Below are 27,215 nucleotides of genomic sequence, written 5' to 3' on the forward strand. Positions count from 1 at the left end.
AGATACAAAATAACCTCATCTTACAACAATTATGAAAGATATTAAAATAATATTTTTTAAAAAATCTAATTTTAAAACTAAATTTCATCCTTAATAAAACATCACATATATTACATAAATGTAAAATTAGCATTATTCAATTTAAATAAAAAATCAATAAATATATAAGGCAATAAATATTATAATGTGTTTTTATTTTACAACTGTGAGCTTTTTTTTAGTAACTCTTATATTAATTTACTTATTTATTCATAAGTTTTAATCATAATCTACAAAATTTATGTTTCATTTTGCATATAATGTTGATTTACTTGTTTTATACTATATTTTTAAATTTTCGTTTTATTTACTAGTAATTCATCAATTTACTAGTTTTATAGTAATTTACTTGTTTTACCTTCCTTTTACAAGTCTTATGTTTTATTTCAAAAATTTATATTTTATTTTACAATTAGTGTTGATTTACTAGTTTTATGTTATATTTGCAAGTTTTTATTTTTTTACTGTTAATACATTAATTTACTAGTTTTATATTAATTTACTTCTTTCACTCTTTTACATTTACAAGTCTTATGTTTTATTTCCAAATTTATGTTTTATTTAGCATTTTATGTTGATTTACTAGTTTTATGTTATATTTATAAGTTTTATTTTATTTACCGGTAATATATCAATTTACGAGCTTTATAGTAATTTATTTGCTTTACCTTTTGTTTACAAGTCTTCTATTTTATTTCCAAAATTTACGTTTTATTTTACAGTTAATGTTGATTTACAAGTTTTGAGTTATATTTGCAAGCTTTTGTTTTGTTTAGTAGTACTACATCAATTTACTGGTTTTATATTAATTTACTTGTTTTCTCTTCCATTTACAAATCTTATGTTTAATTTCTAAAAATTTTGTTTTATTTTGTACTTAGTGTTGATTTATGAGTTTTATATTATATTTGCAAGTTTATGTTTTATTTACTAATAATATATCAATTTACTAATTTTATATTAATTTACTCGTTTTACCTTCCATTTACAAATCTTATGTTAAATTTCTAAAATTTATGTTTTATTTTATAGTTAATATTGATTTACAAGTTTTATATTAAATTTACAAATTTTATATTTCATTTACATAAATTCTATTTAATTACAGTATTGATGCCGTAACTTTAATCACGGCATCATAGAATAATCTGAGATGGTGTCACACGGCCACCTATTTAATTGTCACATGTTCACGAGAGTAATAAACCACAATGCCCTTAATTACAGTGCATGTACCATAATTACAAGATTTGCCCAAAATAATTGGAGGATTTTCTTTTATTTCTTTTGGTTAGTTGTCAACTCTCCTATATAAATGCATGATACGATGTAGTGAAAAAAACGCAACTTTCATCTGCAAATCTTGCTCCTTTTCATTACTTCGACCTTCTACCCAAAAAAAAAAAGGCTTACAGGCGCTCATCAGCTATGTCGACTATGAAGGTATGGATTATTCAGTGGAATTTTTATATCATATCTGATTTTAAATTACATTACCATGATAACTTAAATGAAGTTCCGTTCTTATTATTCTTATTACTTGTTGCATTCGGCAAAAGTGTGTGATCCACTGTAAAATGTTCAATAACAAACGCACCGCCATTGAAGACTTGACGGTGAAAATACCAACTAAATTCCCAGGTAATTACAAAAAATAATAATAGTAAAATTATATTTTAAAATGTGCAGATGTTTTACACTTCAGAATTTTTATTGATTGTAATGATTATATATATAGGAGTGAAATCGGTCGAGATAAAAGAGCAATTGCGAGGGTTTGTGATGATGTTAGAAGGTGAAGACCCGATTGCAATTTGTTCTTTTGTGAGGAAAAAGGATCGGACTGCCGAAATCATACAGTATGGTCCGTTATGAAGAAAATTAACACGAGAGAGCTGTCACATCGAAAATAAGAGCAAACCGAAGACGAACAATTCTGTTAGGTCCTAGTATAGATATATTTTAATTTCCGTTAATAATTTCTCCTCACATATATATGTTTGTATGTGTGGGTCGTCGAATTAATAAACTTACATTGATGACGAATGAGAATAACATTTGCATGAGATGTTTTTATTGATTTATTTCTATCTTCATAATCTTCTCTGATTTTTTTTTCTTTTATTTTGAAATTTATCATTTTTTGAACATGATCGTAAACAGTTCATGTGAAAAACTCGACTCAAACGCTCACAGAGAGGGTATCTGTTTGCTGTTTCAGTATTGCTGCTGCTTGTGCATGAGATTTAATTAGACATTTCTTCTATATATTGTGTGATATTGTTCTTAAAATTTCAGCAATACTAAAGGGCGAGAATGACGTAAGGTGCCCAATATTTCTGACTCACTTGTGTTCCTAATTTATTGAAAGATAAATGCGACATTTTGAGATATATACACCAAATTCTTCCTACCTTTTGAGTTTTGACAAATGTATAATATTGGACTCACAATTAGGTTAATTATCATAGTGAAAGAACCTAAAAAAATGCTTTTGTCCAGTTATAATTTTAACATACGGGATGGAATGGGTAATTGCAAAAATTAGAAAACTAAGAGGTAAAAGTGAAAAATAATAGGGATATCTAAGTGTTCTACTCTCTAATTTATATGAAAGTGTTTGATGATCATATATATTCGGGTCTCGAGAATATTTGATTTGAATTTGAATTGCTTAGCAATGTGCAACGTACATAGTTGTGGGTATTAACTAACATGATCAATCGATAATTATTTGCCAACAATCTCTTGGTTAGTTTGGTATGCACCTTCTTTCCGAACTCTAAAGTGGAGGGTTTGAGTCTCGTCAATAATTGTAGGACTAATTTCGTATAATAAAATTTAATTATATACTTTCAATTCAATTTGGGCTTTAGAATGTTAAGCTTTGATAATATTTATACAGTTTAATTTGGGCTTTAGAATATTAAGTTAAATTTTAACTAAGTCAGATTTGGTTGTGTTGTAGATAATATTTTGAAAAAAAAAATTGATGAAGTAGAAGGGGTTGCCTTGACCTTTAATTAGACATTATGGGTTTGTTTGGCATACTGTATTGTATTATGCTGTATTGTATTATTTTAATGCAGGTGTATTATATTATACTGTATTGCATTAACACTGTATTATAATAATGCTGTGCAGCGTTTGGTGCTACACTGGTCTGTATTAATTTTTAGTTATACTTTGTTTGGTGCTACATTGCATTGTACTACACTGTATTAACTTTTTTGGTGATTAATTTAATTATGTTTAAAAAAAATTTACAATTATGAAAGTCTTAAATAATTTTAAAAAATAATATATAGGGAGTCTTAAATTTTAGAATTTGTGACATTAATTTTCTTTATGTAGATAATAAAAGTAATAAAATCTATAATTTCAGCAACATAACATTTATTTTTTTGACATTTTTCAAATAAGTATCTTGTGAAATAAACATCCAAGCAAATGAAATAAACTAAGCTTTATTAAAATATATAACATGATAAATAAATAATTAAAACATTCAAAAGTCATCAATTGTAATCACCATATCAATTGTAATCATTTTACCATTGACGGGTAATAATACAACAATTTTTCAGTAGCCAGCCTCATGGTCAATACTTGTAATTGTTGTATAAAATTGAATGTGTTCTGACACTTGCACAGCAACCACAAAGAAACCCAGCAATGTAAATGGAAAAAAATAAATAAATTTTACACAAGCCGTATAAAAGATGCCTTGCAAATATCAAACTATATTTACTGAAGCCAAGCCTAAAATTCTGCAGCCAACAAAATTGCAACAAAGCCGCAGCGAAGTTCATGATCCAACAGCAACTTAAAAATCTTACAGGAAAACAAGGGGGGAAAAAAAAGAGAAGTCAAGAAGTCAATGCATGCTTTGAAGGCTTTGTAAAGAACAGATTCTGCCCCCTCCAAATAATTTCCATGTACGACAAGGGTAACTTGATGCAGTCTATTCTTCCAGGAAGCAATGACAATCTATTGTTCGGCATTGACATCATCTGAAAATTCATTCAAAAGCTATATTCATCAAAAAAATCTATTGTTCAAAATCAACTTAATATTACTTTCATACTTACACAAGCTTTCACTAAAATAACTAATTATTACTTAAATCCAGCAAGTCAGTTTCAGAGTTAAATACAGAAAATTCCAATCAAAATAATATAACTACAGATATACCATACAAGAAACTTACCACCAAAGCATTAATATAGCAAATGAGTTTTCAAAGCAATAAAGTCTTCATACTAGTAGGCAAGCGACGAAGCAAAATCTGGGTAAAAACACTGCCCATGATAATACATTGTTGAACTACTCATTTTAGGAAAAAATTAAACTTTACAACGAGTCAATTGAAATCGTTCTTCAATTCACTATTTCACTCCAAGGAAAGCCTTTATTCAGGTGGGAACACAACACTTAATATTTACAGAGCTACAAGATTGAACTCAAACAATTAAAAAAAGAAGATTTAAGTCACCATTAAAACCTAAAACGTACTAATTGAGAAAAAATTGTGACTATAAAATCAAATATAATTGGCCAAAAATGGTCAACGAAGTGTTAAAAAAAAAAAAAAAACTTCGTGCTGTGAAAAAAACCAAGAAATAGAACACAATATCATACACATTAACTGATAAACCAGATTGAAAGTGACTACGAATTAGGAATAGGAGAGAATTTACCAGTGAGACAATAGCAATGAAAATGAGGAATACACCGAGTATAGGAGACAAATGGCTAGGTTGAGGCTAAGGCCGAGGCCGAGGCTGTACCTGTGTAGCGCTTGCTCTTTGTTGCTGTGGATCCATGGCACGGTTTCAACTGTTGCCAAAATGTGTGCGAGAGAATTTGCTGATTACTTTAAAGCTTGAGAAGGGAAAGACATAATCAACACGATAAATCAATAAAAATTTCAATTCAGACCCAAATCAACAATTAAAATCAAACCCAAATCAATCATTAAAATCTAACCTTGATACAGTTCAAATCAAACCCTAATTATAAATTAATTCAGAAAATCTAATCTAATACTAACCTTTTGCTTGATGATTCTGATGGTAAAGAGAATGTGCGGCGAAGCTGGAACAATAGTTCTGATGTCGCGCGGTGAGGAGATGCTGGTACAACAGCAAGGCAGAGGTGGTTGGGCAATAGCTGTGGCGTCCCACCGAAGCCCTTGACGACGGCTGTTCTGGTGTTGGAGATGGATTGCGCGAGGAAGAAAGATTTTGTGTTTGGAAGAGAAGGGAAGGATCGTGTTTTGAAGAAGGAATTTTGTTCCTTTTTTTTTTCCTATTGCAATCACGCTTATACCCGCGCTCCCCACGGGTTTCGCTAATGCGGGCTTTACCGCATTATAACAGTGAAATTTATGCAATCTCATGTGAGGTTATTTTGTAGCCAAATGCTGGATTGTATTGATTTAATGCAATGCTGGGTTCTAATATAGTGTAATGCTGCATGCCAAACATGCCCTATGTGTATTGTGATGTTGCTCTTAAAACTGTAAATTTGTTTTCGCAGTATATAGCATTTATAAAAGAGTTTTATCAGATATAATTAGGTCTCTTGATTCGACTTGATTGCTTAATCTGCAAGGTCCAGTGGGCATTAGCAAAGATGATCAATTGATGAAAATTTAGAAATATTTCCATTCATAAGCTTCACAGGAGCAAATGATAATTTCGTCCAAGTTCCCATAAAATTCCTTTTTAAGGTTTTGTTTACATGTGAACAAGTTTCGCTGTTTGATAAATATAGGCATCATTTCCATGTATATAGGTATATAGGTGAAGACTTTGCAGAATATGATCATTTGCTAAGATAATCGAAAGTAACTAATTCATGGTACTTATGATTAATAACAATAGAAAGAATTGTACCGCTTGATGACACCATCTAATACTAGTCCCATGTTAATTAATTATAAACTAATCTATTTGTATATATCTAGTTAAGTGTATTTCAGATCACAAGGTGGTCCAAAATTCAATGAGAGTCCTCTTTATAAATACATTTTCATAGGAAGCCAATATTTTGTACTGGTTTTTAAAGTAAGATATGCCACTTTGGATTTATTTGTTCATACATCATAATTAATATGCTATTTAATTGTGATTTGTTAGTATCCTTATGATTTATGAAGCATGCACTTAATTGTTGTACCTTTCATCAATGCGTTTATCACACCGACCATCATCATTTTACCATTTCATTTTTTCGTCCAAATGTTGCCTCCACTAATCTACCTTGGAAAAAATAATTATGCACATATAATGTCACTGGTATTACATGAACAAATTAGGAATTTTTTGTGCTTCTAGTTCACGCAGAGCTTACATAAAACACCAGTAATTCACAGACCAATATAGAAACAAGCTTGTGCTACGGATTCTTTTTTTTACATGCATTACTATATTTGTCTATTAACAATTTGCATTGCCTTTCCCTTTTTTGAAAATTAAAAATATGAACACTATAACCTAATTTAATTTAACCTACAATTATATATTTTCTCGATAATATCACTTCAAACTCAGAATCCCAACAAGGCCGCTCAATTATACAAATAGGAGGAAGAGTTCTCCCTCGGCTCCATAATTCTCTGAAGAAACAAGCAGTTATCATTCGGTATAAAGTCTTTTGATTTTGCGCAAATCATCTCCTTCAAGTTACGCTGAACCATGAGGGTATGTATTTTGAACATGCAATTTAATTTTGTATTCAAGAATTAATTGAACTAGCCTTGGCTTTTCAAAAAAATTGATTCCACGCATGATTATTTTACTTGCTGAAACGAATTGAAGTTGTTTAATTATGTATTTTTCTTCTCCTTACAGAAAAAAATTTTGTATAGATTGGACAACATGCATAGCCCAAAGTGTCGCACAAAGGCCTTCCAGATCATAGCTGGCTTTCCAGGTAATCAACAGAATGCAATTGATTATTCATAGTAGCTTGTATCGTCTCTTAAATTTAATATTGGTTTCTCGTGCGGACCTACACTATACTGTTTAGTTTATTTTTAATTTTCTCTATGAAATCACCAAACTACTTATTAAACCGATCTTTAAAAATAAATTTTAATTATAAAAATATTTGAAAGTAAATTATAATTTTAGACACAAAATATAATTTTTTTTTATAAAAAAAATCACTCTTTGAATCTAGTTTTACATTCAACTTTATGTTATTTTTCATAAACCCTGTATTGATATTCTTTATCTAGTCCCCTTGGCTTCTCACCAAAATTAAACCTCCCTGGAGTCAGAGAAGACAAAGGAAGATTCAATTGAAGGAGCCAACGGAGACTCTTTTCAGATCGGTATACTGGATATTGGATTTTATTTCCATCAGTACCAAAGTCTTTTTAGGCAGACGTCCAATTATTTTCCTGGCATTAACCGCTTTCAATAGCATTTCCAATTTAAAAATAGTGGTATAATTATCAATTCTTTCCCAAAATCAAGTAGTGGTACCACTTGATTAAGGGCTCTCACTTCTACCATTATTAGCTGCTCCGGCCGTTTTGCTTTGGCTTTGCTCACTCCACTTGGAATTTTTCCTCCAAAATATATAATTGGGAATATTATTTGTGTTCTGTATAATATTTTAGTTTTCAATTTAATAAATCTAATCATTTATTTAGGGTTTTTAAATGAATTTAATGGGTTTAATGAGTAAAACCATATTATTATAATAGTTGGGTTCAATAAGAGTATATTGGGCATTTAGGTAGATTTGTTGAGTAAAAGTTAAAACTTCAAAATTTAAGAATGGGTTTATTTAGTAAATGGGTGTGGTGAGAAGTTTGGTAGGTTCAAATAGTTATACTCTTTCTCTATTCATACTTTAGATGCAATTTTAATTCTATCTATTGAGGGATTAGGCCATTTTGTGCCCCACTTGTTTGTATGTTACTTTCTATTTTTTTTTTAATATTTAAGTTTCCTCTTACTTGTCGAGGTTTATTAATATATATATATATATATATGTATTTATATATATGATCATTGTCTCGACTTATATATGTTGATACGGGTAGGGATATATCTATATCCAAGGGTTTGGGGGCAATTGATGACCTCACTCAAAAATTGATTTTAGGGTCAATTCTAAAAATTATGATTTGTATTATGGTATTGCCCCTCTGAATCAAGTTTGTATATCCGCCCCTAAATACTGAGTAATTAACGATAGAATTATTGTAACATTAAGTGTACAAATTGAAATAAAGGTTTGCTATCGGTGGCGATGAAAGGGGATGACTTGAGACACATGGAAGTAATAGGAGATATTGATGAGGTTGCACTTGCAAACATGCTCAGAAGGAAAATTGGGTACGTAGAGATGATGAAGCTTGATATTCTCGATGGTCGGAATCAGCCGGGAAGAGAGCCCGAGGCGCCGCAGCAGCCCTTCCCTGCTGAGACCCCTTGCTGCTCCATCATGTGAAGTGTGAACTCTGAGGAGACAATTAATATTAACGAAGTGTAAATAAATTATTATTATTGTTAAAAATCAGAATCAAGTAGTCGCGTGCGGTTGATCATGTTAGGAATACATCCAATGATTGTTTCTGTTTGAATTTCTGTTTGTAATCTTCATACATGTTCAACGTGTTTCATGGAATTAATCTAATCTTCTTCTTTTTTTCAAGTTTTGTTACATATGTTGTGAGCCGATGAGTTATAGAATGGCTTTCAAATAGTGATCATTCAAGTGTTCGTGTTTTGTCATATGACGTGCCGAGCAGATTATTCCTCTCTGTATACATCTATATAGAGATGCTTCATTAAGATATCTATCCGACTTGCTTGTAATCATCATAAAATTAATTGGAGATTAATAATCAACGTATCTTGCCTAGCTAGCAGATTCATTCATATTGAAATCAACAATCGATGATGATGGCGACGGGGCACATGGTTTTGTAGAGTGGTACGTACGTTAGTGAATAAAAAGTCATGATCAGTACTGATAAGTCCCTTAACCAAATCGATAACAATCAATATTCAAAATTTTATTTTCACAAACTTTCAGTTGCGCTCAAATTGATAACACTCGCCATTTCTAGCCAAAGTTTATGTATGTGTATTGTGCAGTTAGTTCATACAACTAAACAGAGTTATAATTGTAGTGAAACGAACATGTTCGAAAATTGAGTGGCGATACACCGACCTATTGGGCCTCAACCAAGAAAAAAAAATTGAAAAATAGAAATTGTTTTTGAACCGGTCGATGATCATTTTAGGATTACCCTTGGGGGACCATTATTCTCCTTAAAAATTTGTGTAAAACATATACAACTTTTGACTTTTGAGAAGCTTTTTAACTACTTTGAATTTTCAATCACATCTACGCGGAGTTTAATAATCACACGATAAAGATGAATAATTGATCAGACAAATTTGGAAATTTAACTTAACCACTTAGTCTTCAATTCATATTCGTGATTTCAAATTTTGTATTATTGAATTTTCTTTTGTTTTTTTCTTCTTCCATTGGCTTTATTTGCCTTTCACTTTTATGGTGTTGAAAATATGAACCCACAATTATTGTTGTTTCCCTTGTGATCGACACGTCTACACTGCATGCCATCGATGAAACTCGTATGCCCGCAAAATAATTTAATTAGGGTATTTCGATATATTAATAATTTTGGCATTAATGGAGCATTTTTCAAATTTGCAAAAACGTTTTAGTTTTTCCTATTATTGAGGTTTTGCTAAATACATAAAACTACTTTCAGGGTTGTGCTTCTCAAAAGAGTTGCACGATGGTGCCCTTAAATGTTCTTACCAGAAAGCGCTTCTTCTTCTCTCTCTTTTACTATCAAAATTCTTTAGTTCTATATATTAATGATGAAGTAGTCCAATTAATTCACTTTTACTGAGTGATTTTTAAATAATTTTATTGAATCTTACCAATTTCCTTAACTTTAAAAAAGAAAAAGTTTAATTAACTAGTAAATTATTTTTCCTGCAGACCAAGCTTTAATTTTGTCAAATGATGGTGATGAAAATCTAATGATGTCATCTTGAAGATGTCATACAAGCCTTTGCATGCATCAACATTAGTTTTCAATAGTAATTATTTTGGCCGTCGGGGTATTAATTATACTATTATTCTGTTCATCTTTTTTTTTTTATCGTTTTCATTTTTTCAATTTTGTCCTCAGAATCAGTCGGTTATCCTTCAGAATGAGTGTCTGTGGAAGATAGTTGAGATCATGATAAGCAATAAATAAGATTATTGATTTGTCAACTATTATAGGCTACGAAATTTATCAGTAGGTTATTATTAAGCTACGAATTGATAATATCGTATTATTATGAAAATTTTGATCACAACAAGATTCATTGGTTTTAATTTTTTTTTTTTTGCTTAGGAATTGTCTATTAGTTCGTGAGTTTGAAAATACAAAAATTAAGTTCTTTCCACATGACAAAGTGGGGAGTCACTTGATATTTCCACTGAATCTTCAATATAAAAATTTAATTGGTGAGCAAAATTTATTCTAGGGGGGAAAAAGTGCTTTGTAGAAAATCATATGCTAGATGTAACAAAGATTTTGAGAACCAACTAGAAATTAATGCCTAAGCCTTGGGACTATAACGGTAGCTGGGACGAGAAAGATATTCTAATATGAAAGTGCTTAATTAATTTTCATCATATTAGATGATTTAGTAAATAATTGGTTTTGTCAAATAATTGATGTGATGAAAATTTGATGATCTCATCTTGAAGAAGTCGTATCAATCGTTGCCTGCATCAATAATGGGTAGTTTTTAGGAGGACCTGTTATATACTATTCAATTTTCAAATTTTGCCTAGAATCAGTCAGTTTCCGTATTGATGATGATGGAAACAATTGAAGTCATTATGAACATTAAAGTTGATCGTCAAAATTCTATGCTACGATCTTAATTAATTTACTATAATTTGAAGCATTGAACAGTAGTTAGGTCTTTGAAACGTTCATATATTTAATTTGGTATTGTTTATTAATTTGCCAATCTAAAAACATTTAAGTTCTTATCACTTAATCTTGAAAATCAGCTCAACCTATAAGTACATCTACTGAGGTGGCGTTTGTTTTTTAACTTAATGACTTAAAGTGACTTAACTTAATTAATTAAATTAATTAGAGGTGTTTGTTTTTATAACTTAATGAGATTTTTTAGATAATTTTGACTTAATAAAATAAGCTAATTTTTTTAGCTTTTTACTTAATGGAGAAATATGAATTAAGTCAATTACTTGCTAATGTCAAAAATATCCATGTTTTATAATTTATTTTTCATGTCTATCTCAAAACTCACCCATAGATATTTATCCCACATAAAAATATCCATGTTTTTTCTTTCATATATTATATACGATAAAATTTGAAATTTATGGTATTTTATATATTAAAATTCCAAAATAATTATATATTCACTTGAATATAGTTTTACTTATAAATGTTAAAATATTGTGGTATTTAATATATTATTTATTTGACATTCAAATTTAATAAGGATACAAATGTAAAAATACATATTTTCAGCTTTTTAAGTTGAAAAAAACAAACAACTTCATACTTATTTTTCGAGATTCAGACGAAAAAACAAACATATTATTCATATTCAGACATTCAGACCTATTCAGAATTCAGACTAATTCAGGTCTATTCAGATTTCAGATAAAAAAACAAACGCCACCTGAGTTTAAAATTTATTTTGCAATCCCCGGTTACAAAAAAAAAAAAAATTGATTCTCAGGATCTCTTAAAAGAAGACTGGGTGCTAATTAGTTTATTAATTTAGTAATATAAGAGTTACGTAAGTTTTAAAGGAATTAATCTTCTACGTACTTTTTATGGTTACATAAGTTTAAAATTCAATTAAATCTATTATAATGTTTTGTCCTTTTCTATGGTTTTAATAAAGGTGAGGCTATTAATATTATAAGCGGGATTTGATAAGTGTTTTATAAAGGTGTGAGGAGCTCAACTCAATAGTAACGCCATGTGATGATGTGAAGTGAACTACAAACCCCGGCTTTCAAAAAGAATAGTGAAACATAAGGGACTGAATTGAATTTTTTTAACTTTTATGCATATATTATGTTGGGCCCCCTAAAATTTATGATTTTCCGTTATAACGTACATTAGTTTCGTACTCTTCATTATGGTCCTCATTTTTAGTCATCTGAGTTTTATTATTTTATGTTATAGCCTGCTCCGATTTGTTATGACCCTTATCAAACCAAAATCTTAATTCTTCCACTTGTCATAATTATTATAAATTTTATCAGGAAATTTATATTTTCATTATTATGTTCCCCATGTATATATGAGTTCCCCTACTTTAATAGTTATTTAAATTATACATTTTTATATGTATGAGATATATTATTGCATATAAGATAAATGATTAAAGCTATTTAAATATTAAATTAGCTATAGGTCAGTTATTTTTAAAATATTTTATAAAATAACCAACCACTGAATAGCATGTTTCTTAATAGTAATTTTGGTAATATATATATAATATACTATTAACTGAGTATTTTAAAATAAAATATTAATAAAAATAAAATAAGATGTCATAAATTCACATATAAGTAAATAAGTACTTAAGAATAAATTAATTCACTAATAATAAATAAATAAATATTTTTAAATACTAAATAAAAAAGAAGATTTTGATGAAATATATCTTCTTAGTTTAATTCCAGATAGAGTTGACCGGAGATGGGATGGACCTTGTTTTGCTGACTAGTTTGCTGAGAAAGAATGTCGGATATGCAGAGCTGGTTGCCCCTTGTACTTCAGGCACTCCCTAATGGGTGTCCAACGAACCCACAACAGTAGCAAAAATCAGGAAGCCATCTTCTTGTTGAAAGAGTAGAATCTTTTTCAGTGGTTTGGTAATGTCTACTGAAGTTCTTGCTTGTATAATAAGCCACATGCATTCCCCCGTTTCATCAGTATCCACGTCTTCCACTTTCCCTATCAGAGACCCCAACTTCTCTATTGCATATTTGGCCATACACATAAGGGGCTGGCACGTACTGGGGATTGGATCTTTTATTTTTGTTGGAACCTATGATGTAGAGAATTGAAATTAAGGATTTAAGGTTAATGGAGGAACCTTGACCTCGACAACTCAAGTGAGTTAAATATAACTGCATAATCCTTATTCACGTATTACATGGCTTATAAATAATAAAAAACTGCAACTAACTTATTGATCAAATCCCAAAAAAAAAGGAAAAACTAAGTCTTCCCACAAGACTCAGTCTACCCCAACAACTCTTTACTCCCACATATCCCACTTGCCCAACTTGGAGTCATAATTAAAAATAAATAAATAAAACATTGAAATGAATAATAAAAGACCCATAACAATTGCCCCCTCTTAAAAGCAGCCTTGTCCCCAAGGCTAAACGCAATCAGGGAACTGCTCATGCATGGCCAATAAATCCTCCCATGTAGCTTCTGCAGGTGACAACCCGCGCCAGTGGATCAAAACTTGTTTCCTTCCTTTATGCATACGATGATCCAAAATTGCTTGTGGCTTAGGAATTAGATGCTCTGTATTTTCTTCTACAATGGGTAACTCTCCTTGAACAGAATATTTTTCTCCAATCTTTTTCTTTAAAAGTGAAACATGGAACACCGGATGGATTCGAGATTCCTTCGGCAACTCCAACTTATAAGAAACAGCCCCTATCTTTTGAAGAATTTTAAATGGTCCGTAATATTTTGGTGAGAGCTTAGCATTTCTTCTAAGCGAAATTGATGCTTGGCGAAAAGGTTGGAGTTTCAGATAGACCCAATCTCCAACTTCAAATTCCCTTTCTCTGTGATGTTGATCATATACCTTCTTCATACGCGACTGTACTTCTTGGAGTGAAACCTTCAACTCTTTAAGAACATGATCCCTCTCCATTAATTGCTTCTCCACAGCGTCAACATTAGTCATTCCAGGAATGTAAGATGGTAGGGTAGGTGGTGGTCGTCCATAAACCACCTCAAAAGGAGTGGTCTTAATTGATGAATGCCAGCTTGTATTATAGCAGTACTCAGCCCAAGCGAACCATTTAACCCATTCTCTAGGCCGTGAGCTTGTCAAACAACGAAGATACATCTCCAGTGTTCCATTAACGACCTCACTCTGACCATCAGTTTGCGGATGGTATGCTGAGCTATAGTTGAAACTAGTACCATTTATCTTGAACAATTCTGACCAAAAGATACTAGTGAACGTTGGATCACGATCACACACAATAGTTCTTGGCATCCCATGTAATTTAAAAATATTATCAAAAAAGATTTGTGCAACACTAACAGCTGTGTAAGGATGAGATAAAGAGAGGAAGTGGGCATACTTAGACAACCTGTCAATAACTACCAAAATAGTAGTTTTCCCATAAGGGCAATCCATCAATGAAATCCATAGAGATATCTTCCCACACCTGGTTTGGAATAGGAAGAGGCTGAAGCAACCCAGCAGGTGCTAGTTGTTCAGTTTTGTGCCGCTGACAAATATCACAAGCTGAGATGAATTTCCTGATATGTTGCCACATCTTTGGCCAATAAAAATTTACTCGAATCCGTTGGGACATCTTATGATATCCTTCATGAGTAGTATTGTGAAATTGCCCAATTATGTCTTCAATTAAGGAAGAATTTGTTTCAAGATAAATTCTATCCTTAAACGAAATAACCCCATCAATAATTCTCCATGGACCCATGGCTTCTCCGCTTATGATGCGTTGGACTAATGCCTGCAAATTAGAACTTAATTCAACCTCTTGCTTAACGGCCTCTATCCAATTAGGAACTGGTTGAGAAAAAGCAGAAAGTTCTCCCTTTTTAGCATTAGCTTCTACAACATCTCGTCTCGAAAGAGCATCAGCAACCACATTTTCCTTGCATTTTTTGTATACAATAACAAAGTCAAATCCCCGTAATTTGTAGAGCCACCTTTGCTGAGCAATTGTTGTGATCTTCTGATCCCATAAATATTTCAAACTTTGTTGATCCGTTCTAACTATAAATTGACCTCCCAATAAATATGGACGCCATTTTTGCACAGCTAATACTAGAGCTAAAATTTCTTTTTCATAGGTTGACAATAGCAAATTCTTGCCTTGTAATGCATGACTGTAGAATGCTATAGGCCGCTCTTGCATTAAAACAGCTCCCACACCACCCGCTAGCATCACATTCAACAATAAATTGTTTGGAAAAATCAGGTAATGCTAGTACTGGAGCTTGAGTCATAGCTTCCTTTAACTTCTGAAAAGCGGCTTCAACAGCTAAATTCCATTTAAATGAATCTTTTTTCAACATTTTTGTCAATGGACCAGCTATTTTACCATAGTCTTGAATGAACTTCCGGTAATATCTTCCGGTAATAGCCTGTCGAGCCAAGGAAGCCTCTTAATGCTTTAACTGTGTTGGGTTGAGGCCAATTTAGCATCACAACAACCTTGTCTGAATCAACAGCAACTCCTTTTTCAGAAATCACATGGCCGAGATAGTGCACCTGCTTTTTGCCAAACTGACATTTTTCTTTTTTAACAAACAACTGATGAGATCTCAATACAGCCACTGTAAGTTGTAAATGATGAAGATGGTCATTCCAAGATTTGCTATATACGAGTATATCATCAAAAAACACCAAAATAAATTTTCACAAATAATCATGAAATACCTCATTCATCAAGGCCTGGAAAGTAGATGGGGCGTTACAAAGGCCGAACAGCATCACTAAAAATTCGTAATGGTCGTGATGAGTTCTAAAAGCTGTCTTATTGGTGTCTTCAGGCACTACTCGAAATTGGTGGTAACCACTGCGCAAATCAAGTTTAGAGAAGATTTTGGCTCGATTTAATTCATCCAGAAGCTCATCAATAACAGGAATTGGAAACCGATATTTATGGTGATTTTGTTCAGTGCTCGATAGTCAACACACATTCGCCAAGACCCATCACGTTTTTTTACTAGAATGACTGGAGAAGAATAAGGGTTGTTGCTGGGTTTAATCACACCTGTAGAGAGCATTTCAGTTACCAATCTTTCAATTTCAGCCTTTTGGAAATGTGGATAGTGATATGGCTTGGCACATACTGGTTCACTACCAGGTATTAAGGGAAGTTTATGGTCTTGGACTCATGATGGTGGCAAGCCACGAGGTTCTTGGAAAATATCTTAATAATAAGTCAAAAGTTGCTTCAATTCTGGGGGTTGTAACTCAACCTTAGGAAGTGGAGACCCCATAGAAAACATTTCCAGCAACATGGCCTTTTTGCTCTTCCTTGCCTCACGTGTGAATTCACAATCCCCAACTATCTCATCATCTGGAATAGACTCTTCTTGATAGTTATTTCTTTATCTGCTAATTTGAACCTCATTTGCAACATGGCAAAGTCCCACCAAATTGGCCCAAGTGTCCACAACCACTGGGTGCCCAAAACAATCTCATATCCTTCCAAAGTAAGCAAATAAAAATCCCCCATCATAGATACTCCTTGCAAATTTAATTTCACATTTGTACACTTCCCTGGACTATAAAGTTTTTCACCTGAGGCAACAAGGACTTCGAACCGTGATCTGCTCTCTGATTGTAAGCCCACTTTGTTAGCAAAAACATCACTCATGAAATTGTGTGTGCTTCCCGAGTCAACCAAAATAATGGTTGAGATATTTCCAATTCGTCCCTTGATTCTCATGGTTTCAGAAGCTCTTGCGCCTAAGATTGCACGTAACGAGATCTCTGGCATTTTGGAGGAATTTCCGCCAACATTTTCTTCCACTTCCATGATGACATCTCCATCTTCCTCTTCAAGGCAAGCATCGATCAGAAACAACTTCTTACACCGATGTCCCGGAACAAATTTTTCATTGCAATTATAGCACAGACCCTTAGCCCGCCTTTCTTGTAGTTCAGCTTGCGACAATCTTCGAACCGGTATGGAAGAGTTTCTATAAGTGTTCTGATTGGATGTTTGCATAGATCGTCGTTGGGATAGATTACGAGCTTCATACAAGCAAGCTAACCCGATGGCTGAAGATAATGTCGTCGGACAACAAGCTAACACATTTGCCTTGATTGAATCATGTAACCCGCTAATAAAACAGCTGATTTGACGATTTTGAGGGAGGTGTCCGACCTTTGCTAATAATCTCTCAAATTGAGTTTGATACTCATTGACTGACCCAACCTGCCTCAGCTTGATTAACTCCCCAAAGAAATCTTGAAAACTCGTGGCTTCATACCTTTGGTTCAAGCCATTTCGAAATTCCTGCCAAGTCATCACTCATTTTTCTTGCTTAAGTAGTTGATACCACAACTGAGCATCTCCTTCGAGATGAAATGATGCTAGTGCGACACAATCTTCTTTTGCAGTATGGTTAAAGTCAAAAAATTGCTCCACTCTGCAAAACCAACTTGTTGTGTCTTCATTTCCATTAAAACGAGTGAAGTCAATTTTGACAAGCCTGGGAGCATATTGTGAGCCATTTCGGTGTGTGCCGTCAGCCATGCTGGATCGTCTTGTTGATTTTGGAGTGGTGCCATGGAATTTTTTCCTTCCAGATCATGTTGTGTTAGGCCACAAGTGCGTTTCACATATGCAAGGCACAAGGGTAATTCTGAAAATACCAATCGTGACTGACGTGTCATCAAGTAGTATAAAGAGAATAGTTTGTTATGCATTTCTGTTAGTAATAAGTTGATGGTTTTCGGTTTTGATAATTTGTTAGAGTTTTTCTGTTATTCTATTTTGGCGTAGAAGTGAAGAGGTTATATGGAGAGGAGTTGGTTTTTGGGAAAGGGATCCAGAGAATTATTTGGAAGTGAGCTTGCTCATTTTGGGAGAGATACCAAGCCTCTCGAATGCTTGGGTGTTTTGGTTTATTTCTGCAAATAAATACAAGTTTTCCTACTTCCAATAACATTCTAATCTCTACTGTGTTGTTTATCTAACCATTTCAGTTCAGGGCTTATCAAATTGGTATCAGAGTAGTCACGTACCTGGAAAATGACTGGCAAAAATGTTGCTCAACGAATGGATTCCATGGAGGAGGCGATGGTTGCTGTGCATGAGGAGTTTCAACGGGAAATGGGATCGTTGAAGGATGAAATACAGACGATACACAAACGATTCGAACAGTTCATCAAACTTCAGGAGGATACGGGAGGTTCGAATTTGTATAAAGGGGAAAAGATGTTCGGCCCCAACTTCGGCGATGGGTTCGAGCTCACGCGGAACTCGCCATGATTTCCGATTCCGAAAACTTGAGATGCCACTGTTCGATGGCTCAAATCCGGATGGCTGGATTCTGAAGGCTGAACAATATTTTTCCTTAAATCGGTTATCCAATGAAGAAAAACTTGAGGTGGCAATAATAGCTTTCGAGGGAGATGCCCTGTTGTGGTATCAATGGGAGAATAGGAAGAGACCCATAGTGGTTTGGGAAGAGATGAGGGTACTAATCTTGAAACAATTCCGAGTAATCCAAGCCGGTTCTCTCTATGAACAATGGCTAGCCCTTACTCAAGGTAGCAGTGTGTGAGAATACGCCGGAAATTTATTGAACTTTCGGCGCCGTTGGAGAACATTACAAACGAACTAGCTCTGGGAAATTTTATCAACAGGTTGAAGCCTGAAATTCGGGTCGAGGTTCGGATCATGGAACCCAGTAATTTGGGCCGGGCCATGGACTTAGCCCAAAAGATTGAGGAGAAACTATGGGTGACCAAGGCCTACAAAGCAGATGGTGGGTTTCATCGAGTAGGAGGGTCAACATGAGGTGTGAACTTCCATTCTGAAGCTTCGCGATCTTCGTTTGGGGCAAATCATTACACGGCTCGATTTTCGGGAGAGGTTAGGAGGTTGTCCGATTCAAAATTATAGAAGAAAAGAGAGAAGAGACTATGTTATCGATGTGACGAAAAGTGGGCACCTGGGCATCGCTGCAAGAAGAAAGAATTGACTGTCCTTCTCACCTACGACATGGACGAAGCAGAACAGGAAGAAGGTTCGGGTGAAGCAATCCCGAATTGGAAACGGCCGAAATTAATCAAGTGGTAGAGGTCTCTCTTAACTCGGTGGTTGGTCTGACTACACCAAAGATGATGAAACTTAAAGGGACTATCGGGGAGCAAGAGGTGGTGGTACTGATTGATTCAGGTGCAACCCACAATTTTATTTCTCTAGATTTGGTTAGTAAGATGCAGATACCCATTGTTAATACTGGGGCTTATGGGGTGACTATGGGTATTGGAGCGACTGTAAAGGGAGAACGTTTATGTCGGGGAGTGACTATTCATCTATAGGGAATAGATATTGTAGAGGAATTCTTGCCGCTTGGGTTGGGAAGCTCGGATGTTATATTAGGATTTCAGTGGCTTGAAACTTTGGGGATGACACACATAAATTGGAAGACACAGGTGATGAAGTTCATGGTCGGAAATGAATCTGTTACTCTACGAGGGGATCTTTCCCTTGGCAAGACTTTGGTTTCATTGAAGGCAATGATGCGCACCATTAAACATTAGGGAGCTGGAATTCTGGTGGAATGTAATCAATTTGAAGGTCTGTACGAAGTGAGCCCTGAGGTGCCAACGAATCTAAACCAAGTCCTAGTAGAATACGAATTGGTTTTTAACATGCCCATGAGCTTACCACCTACTAGGGGACATAAGCATTCCATTTTGCTCAAAGACGGCAGTCAACCTGTTAGTGTCCGACCATACCGCTATCCTCATGCCCAGAAGGATGAGATTGAAAGACTGATTCAAGAGATGTTAGATGCGGGAATAATCCAAGTCAGCAATAGTCCATTCTCGAGCCCAGTTTTGTTAGTTAAGAAGAAAGACGGATCGTGGTGTTTTTGTGTGGATTACAGGGCTCTCAACAAAGCGACAATACCAGATAAGTATCCCATTGCTGTCATTGACGAACTCCTAAATGAGTTACATGGTACCAAAATTTTTTCCAAGCTAGATTTAAAGTCGGGCTACCATCAAATCAAAGTTAGTAGTCAGGATGTTCATAAGACTGCTTTTCGAACGTATGATGGACACTACGAGTTCCTCGTCATGCCTTTCGGACTAACGAATGCCCCGGCGACTTTTCAATCCTTTATGAATGATGTCTTCCGGCCTTATCTTCGGAAGTTTGTGCTAGTGTTCTTCGATGACATTCTAATTTACAGCCCGTCAATGGAATCCCATCAACAGCACTTGGCTCTCGTCTTAGGAATATTGTGGGCCAACAACCTTTATGCCAACAAAAAAAAATGTGAGTTTAGAAGGACTCAAGTGGCATACTTAGGCCATATCATCTCTGGACAAGGGGTGGCAGCGGATCTAAGTAAAATCCAAGCCATGAACTCGTGGCCGACGCCCACTAATCTGAAAGCGTTAGGGGTATTTCTGGGATTGACGGGGTATTATAGAAAGTTCGTGGCTGGGTATGCTAGAATCGCATCACCTTTGACTGATCAGCTCAAGAAAGATAGGTTTGGGTGGAGTCCAGAAGCTGCAGCGGCATTTGAAGAACTCAAACAAGCTATGTCTTCGGTCCCTGTGTTGGCAATGCCTAATTTCACAAAGCCATTTATTGTTGAGATTGATGCATCTGGTTTTGGGTTATGGGCTGTTCTACTACAGGGGCAACAGCCAGTAGCTTACTACAGCCAAGTTTTGGGGGCCCGGGCTTGCCTTAAGTCCATATATGAGAAAGAATTAATGGCCATAGTGTTTGCAATCCTGAAATGGCGGTTGTACTTGCTGGGAAGGTGATTCATTGTGCGAACAGACCAACAGAGCTTAAAAGTCCTTTTGGAGCAGAGGATTGTTGGAGTTGAATATCAAAAATGGATCACCAAAATCATGGGATATGATTTTGATATTCAATATCGTAGTAGGGCAAGTAATCGAGTAGCGGATGCACTCTCACGCTTAACAGAACCAGCAGCGTGTTCAACTTTGGCGATTCCTCAGTGGCAACATTGGGATTCCTTAAAGGTTGAGTTGGCAGAGGATACCTTTCTGAAGAAACTAAGGGAAGACATAACTTCGGGTACACAATCTCACGCAGGGTTCTCAGTTGAGCATGGAGTATTGTTCTACAAGAGTCAGCTGGTTATTCCTCAGACTTCTAAGCTTCTTTCTGCTCTCATAGGAGAGTTTCACACCACTCCGATTGGGGGACATTTGGGATAAACAAAAACTTACCTACGCTTAGTAGCAGAATTGTATTGGATATGTATGCGCAAGGATGTCACCAGATTTGTACGGGAATGCACCATCTGCCAGCAAAATAAGTACTTGGCCACTACTCATATGGGGTTACTTCAACCTATTCCACTACCAGCCCAGGTTTGGGAGGAAGTCACACTTGATTTTATTGAGGGGTTGCCTCGTTCTAAAGGGTGGGATGCCATCTTAGTAGTGGTGGATAGGCTGAGTAAGTATGCTCACTTCATATGATTGAAACATCCCACTATCCCCCCCCCCCAGTTGACTCATGAGCTTGAACTCGTGGTGGAACTTGAAAAATTGTTAGGAGTTCGTCCTAAGGTTAATGGTCAATCCGGTGAAGTGGAGGTGCTGCTCAAATGGAAATCCTTGCCTGAGTTTGAGGCAACTTGGGAGGATTTTCATCTGATCCAACAACAATTTCCCGATTTCCACCTTGAGGACAAGGTGAAAGTTTGGACAGATGGTAATGTTAGGCCACAAGTGTGTTTCACATATGCAAGGCGCAAGGGTAATTCTGGAAATACCAATCGTGGCTAACGTGTCATCAAGTAGTATAAAGAGAAGAGTTTGTTATGCATTTCTGTTAGTAATAAGTTGATGGTTTTCTGTTTTGATAATTTGTTAGAGTTTTTCTGTTATTCTATTTTGGCGTAGAAGTGAGGAGGTTATATGGAGAGGAGCTGGTTTTTGGGAAGGGGATCCAAAGAATTATTTGGTAGTGAGCTTGCTCATTTTGGGAGAGATACCAAGCCTCTCGAATGCTTGGGTGTTTTGGTTTATTTCTGCAGATAAATACAAGTTTTCCTACTTCCAACAACATTCTACTCTCCACTGTATTGTTTATCTAACCATTTCAGTTCAGGGCTTATCATGTTGTGTATTGGTCCGTGTAGCAAGTTGTAAAGAGAGTTCATTGAGTTTCTCTAAGATTTGCTGCTGACCTGCAGTAAGAGAGTTAACATCATTCTCCAACTTCTCCACCCGTGAATCCATGCCCTTACTCTGATACCACTATGGCATGTACTGGGGATTGGATCTTTTATTTTTGTTGGAACCTATGATGTAAAGAATTGAAATTAAGAATTTAAGGTTAATGGAGGAACCTTGACCTCAGCAACTCAAGTGAGTTAAGTATCAAATAACTGCATAATCCTTATTCATGTATTACATGGCTTATAAATAATAAAAAACTGAAACTAACTTATTGATCAAATCCCAAAGAAAAAGGAAAAACTAAGTCTTCCCACAAAACTCGGTCCACCCCAACAACCCTTTACTCCCACTTGCCCAACTTGGACTCATAATTAAAAATAAATAAATAAAACATTGAAATGAATAATAAAAGACCCATAACAAGGGCACATTGTGTAGTTGTACCCAGAATGCATTGTGCTAAGAAAGATTGCTTTTTGAAATCCCCAACTCCAATCGGCTCAGTAAAAACTACTAAAGCATTATCAAAATGCCAAGGGCCCCCTATGAACATTCTTTTATTTCCTTCCTCTGAGCGAAATTTGAAAATGAAAAAGTTCTCCCCCAAACTTTCTATTTCTTCCTCTTTAAGCGTTCTCTAGACTTGTCTCATAGCAATTCTCAATCCTTTTATATGTATCCCTCGATTCAGAAGCATTTTTCCAATCAAACAATGAGTTAGTGAGTTAAAATGAGAAAGCTTTATTGGTAATTGTTTGTCGATTATTATAATTTAGTTTATAGACATTTTAGAAATAAAGATTATAGTAAAAATAGATTTAATGAATAATTTGTTGGGTTCAAATAATCCTTCCAATAAGATAAAAAATAAAATTTTGGAAGAAATTATAAAACTCTTACACAAATTAGCAGTAAATTGCCATTTAAAAACAAAAATCATCCAGTTATTAAGCCCTAACCTAGTTAACATTAATTTCCCAAACCTCACCCAATTGGCTTCAATCTATCAAACACTAACCCGAAACTGAATTGATTTCAAATATCTAAACACTAACATCACCATTTTTAGAGCAATAGCAACAGTAATTTGGAGAAGCAGTGGTCGTCCCACTTCATGGCAGCAGCAGTTGCCTCTGCAGCGTGTTTTGGCACTACAGCAGCAGGTGCGCGTGAGGCGCGATTTTGTAATCTAGCGACAGCCACCCATTGATGTGGTTGGCAATAACAACTTTCAATGCTACTGGTGCAATTGGCAACAATGAATTGATTTTGATTTTCTCTCTCTAATTGAATATGATATTAAAAAAAAGCTAATAATTTCTAACTGTCTAATTATTAATAGGGATATTATCATTTTACCACTAAAATTATTCTGGCATATTATGTCAGTACTACGGTTTAGCGAACATAGCATTTTAGCACCAAACGTTTGCGCTGTTATCAATTTACCACAATTCCGTTAAAAAGGTTAAAAATTTGCTGATGTTTTGCTAATGTCATAAGGGCATCAAAGACATATCCTATTGAAGCCAAAAAACTCTATTACAAGTGTAAAATAAACAATAAAACTAAGTAAAAAAATTTTAAGGGAAATAATTAGAGAATTAAGAAATTGATAACCCTAAAATTGGCCCCTCTCTCTCATTAATTTTTTCCTTTAATTAAATTGTTATTGTTTTTAGTTGTGATTAATACTTGAATTTCATAGATTATAATATTAATTTTGAAGCAGAATTTTTTATTAATTGTTCTTTGCCGTTTATCGTAATTCTACATATTATTCATTATTTTTTATTAATTATAATTTTTAGTTGTTTTCTAAATCTTATTTTTGTTCATTATTTCTTTCTTTTCAAAGGGTAAAATTATCTTTTATTCTCTTGGGGGTAAAATCGACTTTTAACTCATTTTCTGTTAAACATTAACGTTTTTCTAACAGAATGGTGGTAAATTGATAACAGCGCAAACGTTTGGTGCTAAAATGCTATGTTCACCAAACCGTGGTACTGACATGATATGTCAGAATAACTTTAGTAATAAAATGATAATATCTCTTATTAATCATTTTAAATAATCAGGACTTATATGTCAGAAATTTTATCTCTTTGACTTTTAAAAATATTTCTTAAACGACAGGAAGTGTAATGTTAAAGTTCAGATTTAACACATCTCAACTATTTTTCCATTACATCTGACGTTCATAGATTGAAGTCAGAATAAGTTAAAATTGGCGGTACCTTCCAACAGTTGCTAGTAGCCGGACCCTCTTCAAAACCGACTTCTTAGAAGATTTTACATTATATGGACCCCACGATGCCACTACGAATGTATAGTCTCAGAACATGGAAGCTACGCAGAATTTTCTTCAGCTAATTGACCAACCCAAATCGCCAACACGGCTTCGCATTATCGCATATTCAACAAAGAATTAACAAAGCAAAAGCAAAAATGTTTACCATTTTCTTTAAAAGAGCATGCTTTCTGTTTGCATCATCATCTCCATCAAAACAATTAAAACCCATGAAGGTATCAAATTTGGAATTAGTTTTTACATGCACTTACGGCCCCATGAGTTTCTTGAATGGGAAAGTAAATTTTTTTTTCTTGGTTTTGTTTTTCTGATATTGCACCAAAAGGTTGTGATCAAATTGTCGTTGGAAGGCCACAAGTCCCGCTCTAAGGCTCTGAAGATCGCCGTCCGCGTTTCGGGTAACAAACACTTTAGTTATAACAATTTTATACTAAGCAAAAGCATAACAGTCGCAAACATACACTGTACCCGGGTACTAAACATATAATTATTTATTACAGGAGTGGAATCGGTGGCGCTGAAAGGAGACGACAGGAGCCAGATAGAGGTGACTGGAGATGGGATGGACCCTGTTTTGCTGACTAGTTTGCTGAGAAAGACGATGAGATTTGCAGAATTGCTGACCGTTATTAATTTAAAGCCAAAGATCATGCGGTTACGGATAGAGTAATTTGTTGTGTGAAAATACAGATAACTGATTTACTTTTTTTAATTACTGTGTGAGAAAGTAGAGATCGGCAAGGTTATATGAAAATTTGTTAAAATTTCTTGCTTGATGAAATACAGTAGTCTCTGTTTCTTCATTACACACATATGTTTTATCTAATAATATCTAAATCCTGCAAAAATATCCTCACTCGATTCATTTAAATCTATTTAAACGCAAACTGCCCTCAAGTGCAATTAAACGAGTAATTACGGTGTTTTGATGATAATTGTCAAGGAAGCTCATTATGCATGGAAGGATGCAGCATGTTGTGCAAATTTTAATGTACTCGCAAGCGCACGAATCTATTGTAGTATAGATCTATGGTGACGAGTGTCGATCCCACGAGGAGGTGGATTTTAATTGTGTATAGAATTAATTTTATAAATGGGTTGTTGGATTTATGGTGGAAATGATTTGGAATATGCTAAGACTTAAATTAAAATGGCGAGAATAAATTCTAAAATTGGAATTGCAATTGAGAGAATAAATTGAAGAGAAAATCTATTAAATTGACGTACTTGGGTATCTGGATCCGTATCAACATGCATCATGGGCTAAATAATTCGTATTAATGCCAATTAAATCATGAGGGGGGAATCCACACCTCATGAACCACGCTCTAATCAATATGGTGCTAAGGGCTTATCGTGCCAAATAATAATAACCTTGTACCAGAGAGCCGGTGTAACCAAGGCGGTATCTAGACAAGACTATTATTATTTGTCGACGAGAAGTCAAAACATCCACAAAAATTAGAGGGGAAGAGAAAATAAATTTACCAAATTAAGCCCATGACACATGTTGAGACTTCACCTTCAACCCAAGCTTGAAAGAAAATTAGCTACTCATAATTGAACTAGGGGCAAAATAGAAATTTATTAAAATACGAAGAAAATACAAGATGGAGAAGGAATTACAGAAAATGGATCCTAAAAATGGATTCAGAGATATCAAATTAGGGGGGAGAGGCCCCCTTTTTATAGATACATGGAGTAAATCATGGCCATCGGATTAAAAACAGTTTGGACGCTCAGGATTGCGCCACGTCATCAGTCAACAGTCCACGGTTTGACCACGCGGATGAACAGTAACGCGGTTTGGTTGAAAATAATCCTGTGTGATGCATGCACCGTACGCGAGATTTTTCGTCCACTGATATGCTGCCACGTCACCATCAACAGTACATAAGAATTTTAGTCCAACAGGATCGTGACACCTCATCAGTCAATGCCACATCATCGGTCAATGCCACGTCATCATCCGTCTATGTGAACAGTGTCGTGAACAGTAACGTATACAGTACCGTACACGTGAATAGTACCGTACATGTGAATAGTGCCATTTTTCCTTTTATGCTCCTCCTAAGGTTTTCGACCGTCCTGAGTTCAAAAGTGATGTCCGTTTTGCCGTCTGATCTCTCCTTTATTGTGAAATGACTATAATGCCCCTAAAATACATAAAATACTTAATTAAAATAAAACACATGTAATTAAATCACAAGAAGGTTAAATACATAAAAGTAAGGGTTGTTAGTAAGACTTGAAATGTAAAATGATGGTTTTCTCCTTTATAAATATGCATTTTCTAATACTCAACACACCCCCCAACCAGCTTATTGCTAGTCCCTAGCAAATAAAGCGAAAACAAAATTCAAATTCAAAATAATTTTTTTTTTTTAATAGAAACACTCGTATTTATTCCATCAGATTAATGATAGCAATCAAATAAAAGTATAAGCATTATCTCCAGTCTAAAGCAACATCACACCCACATCAACCATCCACATGAATTAGCCCAGTAGACTTTGTTTTAGCTACTCTCAAGAATGACATGTCAAACCCCAAAATCTCACTGGAAGTAGTGACACTCTCACAAATAAATTAATCCCAATAAAAATAGTCACTCCAATGAATGGTAATTGAGAGAGAAAATAATA

At 34.5% G+C, this 27,215-nt stretch overlaps 1 protein-coding gene and 1 long non-coding RNA gene across 2 annotated transcripts in view; one reads left to right on the forward strand and one right to left on the reverse strand.

Annotated features, from left to right (window-relative positions):
* Positions 1–3,639: 3,639 nt before the first annotated feature.
* On the reverse strand, positions 3,640–5,400 carry LOC127900413 (uncharacterized). The gene is made up of 3 exons (XR_008052515.1): positions 5,093–5,400; positions 4,830–4,923; positions 3,640–4,052 (listed from the first exon to the last, which is right to left on the reverse strand). It is a non-coding gene; the product is annotated as an uncharacterized LOC127900413 (long non-coding RNA).
* Positions 5,401–24,796: 19,396 nt separating this feature from the next.
* The window catches only part of LOC102626749 (heavy metal-associated isoprenylated plant protein 16-like), a 47,689-nt gene continuing 45,270 nt past the window's right edge, over positions 24,797–27,215 (forward strand). Inside the window, exon 1 of the mRNA XM_052435589.1 lies at positions 24,797–24,803. The gene's annotated coding sequence lies outside the window, so the exon portion shown is untranslated. The remainder of the gene's footprint in view (positions 24,804–27,215) is intronic.

This window comes from Citrus sinensis, chromosome 2 (assembly GCF_022201045.2).
Source record: "Citrus sinensis cultivar Valencia sweet orange chromosome 2, DVS_A1.0, whole genome shotgun sequence".
Classification (NCBI taxonomy): Eukaryota; Viridiplantae; Streptophyta; class Magnoliopsida; order Sapindales; family Rutaceae; genus Citrus; species Citrus sinensis.